Here is a 10,642-nt window from a genome sequence, read left to right on the forward strand (position 1 = left end):
GTGCGTTGTGGTGTAGCGTGGACAAGGCCTTAGAGATTAGCATGCAATGGGGGTTGCGACAAGACAATCCTCGAGCGTTAAAGCAAGCAGTGGCTTGGGCGATGGTTGGGTGTGCGATGACCAAGCTTGGCATGTGATGAGTAGAACTTGCGTAGATCAGGCTTTGCAAAGCTGAATGGGCTAGAGTTGTGATGATGATTGAAGCCAAGAGGAGGCCAAGGCACAAAGCATATACGTTGGAGTAGGTTTGCGTGAGAACTATGGTGTGTGTTGAACCTAGTTGAAGGCATGCGTTGATAGTAGATGAAGTAGTCAGTCTTAAACCACTGATTAGGGGCACCAACTGTCCTAATCTCCTAAACTAAACCCACTTAAGGTGGAGGTGTCATGATAAGCATTTATGATAAACGGTGGGGGGTAGTATAAAAGGGAGGATGGACTTCAAAAGGTCAATTTGAACAATTCCTCAGTGCAAATTGAGAGTTCTTGTTGTCGTTGGAAAGCTCTATGAGTCTAGTTTCAGAAAAAGTGTTTTCGGATGAAGATCTCATTAGAATAAGGCTAGAGAAGGACGAAAATGACAAGAGGTTCAGTTCGCAGGTGAATCTGGGCCATCGATGAATAATTGAGACTCCAGGTCAAACAACAAGAAGTTTTAAGCTGAAATTTTAAGGTAAGCTTCCTAAAACAATTTTAAACAAGTTTTTAGAAGGAAATTTCTTGAGATGAGCTTTAGAATTTGAGTTACTAATGAAGTAAGTCGAATATGGAATTCTATGAACAAGAAGGTAGCTGCTTGGGTTAAGCTGGCAGCTCACAGTAGGCGCACGTGCAGACGAAGTGTTGAGCACCCCTATGCCTTTAACTTGATGTTTGAGCTGAGAAGGCTTGCTTTAAAGACTAGGATGCATAGATGCTTATGTGAATGGCCATGTGCGGCTGAAGGAACACTTAGAGCAAGTGTTGGTTGCATAGTGAGAATGCGTTTGTGAGGTGTGTTGCCCGTATAGCAAGAACCTAAATCTCAAGGAAATTTCTAAGTGCTTGACCTATAGCCAGGTATGCATTTGAGTGAAGGTCTTCTTGGGAAGGGTAAACGCAAGCTTAATTAAGAGTTAGTCTCAAAAGGGAAACCATTGTTAGTAGTTAAATATATGTTGTTGTGTCCATAGGATTGACACCATTGCTAGAAGCATATCAACTTTTAAGGAGTAGCCCTAAAGTTGTGAGTGACTAAGTGTTTATTATGTTTTTAAGAATCCATGATTGTAAGAAAGATTATTCTCATGCTAACTATTTTACAAAGTAGTTTTTCCAAGCAAACTATGAGTTTATGTTTTCCAAACGCATTCCATGTACAAAAGAATGTTGTAAAACTATTTATGTGTGTTCATATGCACAAAGCATACGTTAGAGCCTTTAAAGACATGTTACTATGCGTTTAGGTATACATGCTTTAAAGAGTAAGTCTTAATATGACTAATGTTACTTCAGGCTCGATACTGAAGGACTTGGAGAAGGTATCCGAGCTATCAATACCTAAGGTATGATGGTACTTAGTTATAACCACGTGCACGTAGGTAATTAGACGTTGAGAGATTGAGCAAAAGGGTTCTCTCTAGACTAAGGCTCGACGTTCGGATTTAACCATAGCAGGGTTACTCTCAACTAAGGATCAGTTTAATGTTTTATGATGACAACTTTACATGTTTAGTGCTTAGAAGATTTACATTTCAGTACAAGGTTACTGTAAAGACTTATGTTTCAGTATGATCTCTTTATTGAGACTTAAGCATGAGAACCTGTTTTCTTTCTTAAGTCACTCACTGGTCTAGTAACTCACCCAATTTTTAAAATTTTTTCTTTCCTCAGGTAGCGATTAAATCCCCGAAGATAGCTCTGCATCTGCTTTGCCACATAAAGTCATGAGTTCTAGTAATCTGTCAGCTAGGTGGTTACTGTAAATAGTTGTATACATGTTGTTGCATATAGGGACTGAGTTTGGGGGTTGGGACTTATGAGACTTGTGTTGTAAATTCTATAAATGTTTTGTATTTAATGATTAATGTTTGTTTGGCCATAGTGGCAGACCACTGTGTATGAGATTGCATGTTGTTATCAGATTACTTAAATAGGTTTAGTAGGCAGTAAGTGTCATAAAAGGTTGATAACTGCTGCAGTCATTGCTTGGGCTAAGAGAGTAGTCTAAAAGGGGGTATGATATATTATTTTTAAAATTTTCTTCAAAAATCATATTATACCATGTGTTAATAAATGATTTTATTTTTAGTTTTTGGGAATTAATTAAAAAAAATATTAGAGAGATCTTAAATAAGAATGGAGGATTTGAATGATATCACAAACATTATTATCATAATTAAACCTTACCATGCACAAAAATTTGAACCATTTTTTGAACTTTCAAATTGAAAGAGGGAAGTTAAGGAAAAAAAAAAAAAACTAAAATCTTTTCATAATTATTATCATCATCATAACTAGATTGCGTTCCATTAAAATTTTCTGTGCCTTTCATACACACACATATATTAGTAGTCACTATTTTCGAATAGAAGAAAGTTGATCAAAATATTTACAAATATAACAAAATTTTATTGTCTATCTGCGTTAGAAAGTGATAGACTACTATCTGTGTCTATGATGACATAGATAGACATAGATAGTAGTCTATCGTTGTCTATGTAGTTTATCACAGATAGACTGTGATATTTTGCTATTATTTGTAAATATTTGTATTAATTTTTATCATTTAAAATAATCTCTCTTTCCAAATATTTGATGGTAATTAATGCTTCTAGTTTGAGTGGATCATATATATGAAATAAAATGCATAAGATATTGTTACAATAAAATATGAAGGCAAAAATGACCTCCACGTTATAAAGTTCAGATTAAGAGATCAAATTGAAGATGAACTATATACTAAAATGACTTAAATTTAGTTCTCAAAATCACATAACTTCATCAAGATTACAATAATCTCGTAACAATAAATGACCAAGATGATCAATTAAATAGATTATTAGTTGACAAATTTTGAAACAAATCATGCAATTTATTTAGTTTTGATAAGGGAATAGATGATACAAATAAACATTACCATACTAAAAAATTATACGAAAATGTGTAATACACGTGGTTATCAACTAGCTAGTACCATACAAATTTGAGAAAAATATAAATAGACTATATATATATTCATTCTGAAAGAGCACTTGAATGTAAAATAATAAAATTGGGAATTGCCATTTTTGTCACAAGTTTTTAATTTTTATTGAAAAGTGTTCATGCCACATAATTAAATAAGGTGGGAAGTTCTTCTAAAGGAAAAAAAAAGTGAAAAATTCACTATTGATTAAGAGGAAAAACAAAGTTAAAAAAGAAAAAAAGAGGAAAAATTTGGAAAGAAAAATCATGGCGTCGCCTAGACTCGAGCCAGAGACCTTCAGTCACCAGATGTTCAATCGGATCTCTAATAATTAATATGATCATGTAATGAGAAAGTCAGATACTTTTCGTAACCCACCTTGCAAAACTGCCTATCTTCATCTTCAGTGGGAAAATCATTTATCAGAGCGGAGTAGAAATGTTCGATTCCCCGTCCCTTCAATGCCGTTTTGTCACGATTTGGCCGTCAGTGCAACACTGTTGCCATTACAATTCTCCCAATTCGACAAAATTCCGACCACCCCATTTCAGTTTCTCTCTTGTCCATGGCTCTGGACCAATGGGGTTTCCTGTTTTCGCCATGAAGAGGTCTGGGAAAGATGGCATTTCCGTCACTGAGCAGAGTAATTCCGACATTGAGTTCGATGATTTTTTCGATGAGGATGAGGATGATTTCCAGAACGAGGATGAAGATGATATTCTTTTGCCATTGAAGAATATGAGAGAGTGGCATCCGACGAGGCCTCGTGGGTTTGGAGGGGGGAAGGCGTATGATACTTCGATTGAAGATAAATTGCTACAAGAAATACAGCAGAGCAGGGAAGCTCAGGCTGCAAATATCAGTAAGCTTCGTGCAGGGGCATTTTGGTCCTTTCACGTCCATTTGAAGCCTGATTATTCAAATTAGCTTCTAATGGTTCCAAATTAGCTCTTAATTACTTCAAATTAACTTCAAATAACTCGTAACAACCGATTCCACCTCCAAGATATTCAATACCTACAAAATCACTATAAAAACACATTAAACATAGTAATGACCTAGAATTAAGAAGAGGATAATAACAAATTTTTGGTGCTATCATTGTTTACAAGTCCAAATAGATGTCTTAAGGTATGCTTTTAGATGAGTAGAATTATAGAACCAAACAATTTATTCATAATTTTTTTCCTAAGCATTTTTCTTATAAGAAACAAACAAGTATATTTCAACAAAGAACAAAAGAGAACAACCTAAAGGCAACCCCCAAAACACTATTGAATAAGAGCCTTTAAATTGTTAAAAATCATGGTTTAGGGATTTTTTTTCTTTTGACCTCTCTCTTTACAGTTCTACTTCTTTGATCTCTACCTCTATCTAAAATTTTTATAGCTCTTCTCGTCTCTTGTTAACAAATTGAAACAAACTCCTTTTGATTTCAGTTTTGTAGGGCTCTCCTTGATTGAAAGATTAAAGAGTCAGTTTCTTTGTCTTTCGTTCAGCCATTGGTTCTTTCACCTAGGTACATAGACCTACGTTTGTGTGCCTATCTCTATACTTTGTTATTTTATCTTCTTCATGAAAGTTAGTTTCCATTATTAAAATAAAAATGTGTTAGCTATTTACATCTGTGCATTCTGAGATCATCGAGTGTTAGCCATATAAATTTGTATATTCTGATACCATCAAATCTTTACATGTCTTGGCATCACCTTTATGAATGGTTTCTAGGTTTCATTTAAAATAAGGAAAACTATTTACATAAATGGCAAAATTTAATCTTCTTTGATAGAGATCGATAGAAGTCTATCAGTGATAGAAACTGATAAAAGGCTATCATTGATACTGTGATAGACGCTGATAGAAGTCTATCAATATCAATTAGTATGTTTTTTTTGTTATTTATGTAAATAGTTGAACATTTTTTCTATTTATAAAAATTTTCCTAATAATAATCCAAAATTAAGATCAACATGGTAGAATTTACCACTAAAGAAAAAGATTCATGAGTTTGATCTGAAAAAAGGCATAAAATAAAACACCATCTCATCTCATTGATTAAACTTGTAACAACTCAAGTTGTATACAAACATTATAGGAAATTAAATAATGAATGTTTAATTAAAGTTCAAGATTAAATCTAGTTATTAGTAAACAAATTCTAAGTTTAAGCCACTAAGTTTAAAATTTGGCCTATAAATCTTATTGATCATTAAATAAATAACAAACATAATATTGATTTGAAAATTAAGCAAATATCCAGGAAAAAAAACTAGAAAATAAAATAATGATAATATAAGAATATTTTGAAGAAAATGGAAAATAATAATAATAATAATAATAATAATAATAAAAAAAAAATAAAAAAAATAAAAAAAATAAAATATAGAAAGTTTAAGATAATAATGATATTCTTTTTTAAAAAAGAGATAAATATAAAAGAAGTTAAACATTAAAAAAGAGAAAAAAAGATAAATATAAAACAATATAAACATAAAAAATAAAAAAATTAGAAAAAAAAAGAAGATAAACATTAAAAAAAAAGATAAATATAAAAGAAAGAAAAAAAGAAAAAGATAAACATAAAAAAGAAGATAAATATATTTTTTTAAAAAAAGAGAAAAGATAAATATAAAAGAAAATAAACATTAAAAAAAAAAGAAAAAGATAAATATAACAGAAGATAAACATAAAAAAAGAAGGAGATAAATATAAAAAAGATAATATATATATAAAAGATAAATATAAAAGAAGATAAACATTACAAAAAAAATAAAAAAATAAACATAAATATAAAAGAAGATAAATATAAAAAAAAGATAATATAAAAGAAAATAAACAAAAAAGAATGAAAAAATGAGAAGATAAATATATATATATATATATATATATATATATATATATATATATATATATATATATATATAACTTCTACCGTCTAATTAAACATTCAATATGGTTTCTCCCTAGGTCGATAGGACAAACTACTATTCATTATAGACAATGAATTGCAAGCCTAACTAACCTATTGCTTCCTTTGAGATTAATCTATAATTAAATGTCACATATTACAGGTGATCTTTAAGCAATCAAATCGCACAACAAATTATTGGTCATCAGTCAATAATAAAGTCATGCCATTCATAAATGTAAAACTTGGATTGAAACCCATAAACAAGTTAGTATACATCACAAAGTCAGAATCTCCCAAAATATCATTGTGTTCCTCCAAAATCCTAAGTTAAGAAATTAAAATCTTACCTTCCCATGAAGGATGAGAAGCTACAATCTGGCATCTGGTCGATTAATTACTAAATGAACACCCAAAGAAGAAAGTGGAAGAGAGAAGAGATGGGAAAATCGGTTGGAAGCCTGAGTGTGGGTGATTCTCGTGCCCTAAAACTGAAAAGAACGCTATATACTGTAGTCAAAGCGTTGCAATGTTGTGAGGCCTCGTATGCGCCCGTCAATAATCGGAGCGTTGCAACGTTTCGTCCAGGGGTATTTTCATCATTTCACATCCTTTTGAAGTCTGATTGCTCAAATTAGCTCCTAATTGTTCCAAATCAACCCAAACAGCTCGTAACGACTGATTCCACCTCCAAGATGCTCAATACCTACAAAATCACTAAATAAACACATTAGACATAATAAAGACCTAGAATTAAGAAGAGAAAAATAGTACATATTTGGTGCTATCATTGATTGCAAGTTTGAAGGGGATGCCTTAAGGTATGTTTTTAGATGAGAAGAAATTATAGAACCAAACGAAATTTATTTATAATTTTTTTTATAAAAAAAACGAACAAGTATATTTCAACAAAGAACAAAAGAGAACAACCTAAAGGCAACCCCCAAAACACTATTGGATAAGAGCCTTTAAATTGTTAAAAATTATGGTTTAGAGATTTTTTTCTTTTGACCTCTCTCTTTACAGTTCTACTTCTTTGATCTCTACCTCTATCTAAAATTTTTATAGCTCTTCTCGTCTCTTGTTCACAAATTGAAACATACTCCTTTTGATTTCAGTTTTGTAGGGCTCTCCTTGAATGAAAGATTAAAGAGTCAGTTTCTTTGTCTTTCGTTCAACCATTGGTTCTTTCACCTAGGTACATAGACCTACGTTTGTGTGCCTCTCTCTATACCTTGTTATTTTATCTTCTTCATGAAAGTTAGTTTCCATTATTAAAATAAAAATGTGTTAGCTATTTACATCTGTGCATTCTGAGATCATCGAGTGTTAGCCATATAAATTTGTATATTCTGATACTATCAAATCTGTACATGTCTTGGCATCAATCTTTATGATTGGTTTCTAGGTTTCATTAAAACGTGGCAACATATCACGTATCCATAATCCTTGACAAATTGGTAAAGAGAGTGACATTCATTTCTTCTTCAGTTTTCTACATGATATCTTACGTTTGGAAGGGTTTAGAAGCAAACAAAATATGAAATAATGAATCGAAAAACTTCGAGTTTAGCTCGCGAAAGTTCAGTGGGTAATAGGACTCATTCTCAACTAAACATTCTTGAGGAGGAAGTAGAGCAGTTTGCTGACATAGATGTGGATTTAGCCGGTGAATTCATGAGATTAAGGATCAAAGATATTGAAGACAATCTGACTTATGTCAGTGAATTACATTCGGATGATGAAGATGATAATGGTGTAGAATCAAGAATAGAGTCCAAAATTCAGTCACCATCCTAGAAGGAAGTAAATGAAACTCATGAACTAAAAGAAGTTCTTCCTCAAGGAAGAGAGGAAGTTGATAGGGAAATTTCACGTATCAAAGGGAAAACAAAGGTTTCAAAGAAGAAGCAACCTAAGTAAAAAGGAGAGAAGAAATCATCGATAGAAATTCCAGATCTGCCAAGAGGTCTGTGCTATTTCAAGTGAATATTTAGAACATGGTTTTACATTTTACGCTTTGAAAAAACTAACAAAAACTGCTTTTTATGTTAATGAATAATGCTGGTTAAGGATAAAGGAGAAGGCTGTCTTAACTGACGTGTACTCAATATATGGAAATAAATTAGCTTGGGTTTCAAAAGAAGGGAACTAAAGGGAGTGGATAATCTCTGGAATTAAGAACGTAAGAACTTGAACCCAAAAAACTCAGATGAAATGTGATTGAAATGCATACACTTCATTTTCTGGGTGGTGATTATACAAATCAAATTTGTTCAGTTAGAGGGCCCTTTTATGGATTTTGTGATACATAATTCTTGGCCCTTCTATCAAGTGTATTGCCATTTCAAGTCAAATTCCTGCCAAAAATGAGAATTATGTTGTTGAAATAGTTGGAATCATTTATACTTCACGAAAGGTTTTGTATAGAAAGTAATTTGGAGTTGATAATAGTAGAGAGTTTTTTTAAGTTCATTGGCTGAGCTGTGTTGGGATAATTGATAGAAAGTACAAGCATGCAACGGAAGAAATCAGAATCAATAAACATTCTAATTATATTTAATTTGAGTTGAATAGCATGCATGAAAATTAATTTCAAGGAGGGTTTCATGAACACAATACTTTTGTAAATCTCAACAATACCAACTCCTCTCCTTGAATTGGATCTCCAAATGCACAGTAGACCACCAAAAGGATCTTCTTTACTATCCTCTAACTCAGATTGTGTGATGGAAACACTGAATTGAGATCAATTAGGTTGAGATGAAAGAGGGTTTGGGAGAGATTTTGAGGATTTGAGAAAATCCATTTGCATAAATGATTCAAAATAGCAAATTGAAGTATTTATCAACCTAATTCATGCAAGCACTTAGTTAATCAGCTAATTGACACTTCAATTAGCATTAAGTGAGTGCGCTAGGTGTTAGTTAGTGGATTAATCAAACAAATTTTGGATTATTCCACTAACTCTTCCAATTTCCAATTTTTTGTATTTTCTTTCTCATTTTGCAATTTTCATTTAATTTTAACCAAAATCAAATTTAGTTAAAATTCAAATTCAAATTTGATTTTTTTTTAAAAAATGATTTTTTTTATTTAAATAATTAATTAAACAAATTTAATTAATTAATTAAATAATAATTTAATATCAAATATTAAATTAATAAAACACATAATTTATACATGAATCTTGCTCATGTAAATCAATATTTAAATCTTTTAATCTCTCCAATTACGTTCAATTTTGAGAAATTTAACATTTTAATTCAAATATAATTAATCAAACCCTAAATTGAATTTGAACACTTCAAATTCAAAACCCTAATTTCAATTTTAAACATTTCAAATCCGCTCAATTCACTAATTCAATATATAGTTTTACGAGCTAGTAGAGGAATCTTATGAACCTACAGATCATGAGCTCCAATGATCATGATATTAATTGACTAAACTCTTTAGACTGAATTAATCAATATTCGTTAACTATCGAGACACACCACTATAGTTCAATAGTTGCACTCACCTCATTGTAGGTATATTTCTGTCCACTTTAACCATATTCAGTAAGTCGATCCTTCACAAGTTGTTCGTATTTACAGCTAGGTCAAAATTATCATTTTACCTTGTAAATACATCTTGCTCCTTTAGCTCCCACTGGTCCTCCATTGAACAATTGGTTTATAGTCCAACTAATAAACCATAACCCCCTCGTCCATGAGAGGGTGGGACCCCATTGTTCAAGACCAGGAATCAGTACTTAAGAGAACAACCTATCTATTAACCTTAAATTGGGTAGGAGTGAATTTCATCTTGCAGAACCATGTCCTCAGCTATCTATCCAGTCTTATCTCCAAAATGGGAGGCTTATTGAGTAGTGCTATTGAACTACTCTCACCTATATAGATCAAAGGATAATGCCGAATAAACAAGAGTTCATAGTTAGCTCAGGATTAAGATCGTATTACCCTAGGTCATCAAATTTGAAATAGTCAGTTTTAACAGTAAACAACCGTTATAAAGAAAAATGACTATTTTGAGGTCTGGTCTTATGCAAATATCCTTTACATAAGATGTTGGGGTTGATGCCCTAAATCTCGCAGGGTCTTGTAGTTTGTAAACACTTGTATGAACAAACATTCTATGATTTATAATATATGATATTTTATTAACATTGTCTATGAAATATATGATATTTTAGTTGCATTAACCACAAACCAATAACTAAGATCCATGGTTTTCATTGTAAATTAAACATGTATGTAGAGACATACAAGTGGATCATGTTTAAGTGATAACCTAAATGGTCTGTAGTATATGGATAAGGTTGAAGGAAATCAGACACGAGGATTTCCATGAGCAGTGGAATGACCGTTCCAAATTCCATTCAAAATTGAACGTTAACTATTACAGTCAAGAAACGAAAACTTACAGGTTATGCACAATACAAAATTACAACATGTTTTACAATGAGATCAAGGGATAACAAATATATACCCTTGAAGATTCATTCTTCAAACTCCCTTGATCACTAACGCTCGTTCAGTCTCTAAGACAGCAACACACGAACA

At 31.8% G+C, this 10,642-nt stretch overlaps 1 pseudogene; it reads left to right on the top strand.

The window, feature by feature from the left end:
- The first annotated feature begins 7,553 nt into the window (after positions 1 to 7,553).
- On the top strand, positions 7,554 to 8,430 carry LOC150035486 (uncharacterized; annotated as a pseudogene).
- The last annotated feature ends 2,212 nt before the right edge of the window (positions 8,431 to 10,642 follow it).

The sequence above is a fragment of the Benincasa hispida genome, chromosome 6, assembly GCF_027475165.1.
Source record: "Benincasa hispida cultivar pf3 chromosome 6, pf3_genome.v1.1, whole genome shotgun sequence".
NCBI classification, from domain to species: Eukaryota; Viridiplantae; Streptophyta; class Magnoliopsida; order Cucurbitales; family Cucurbitaceae; genus Benincasa; species Benincasa hispida.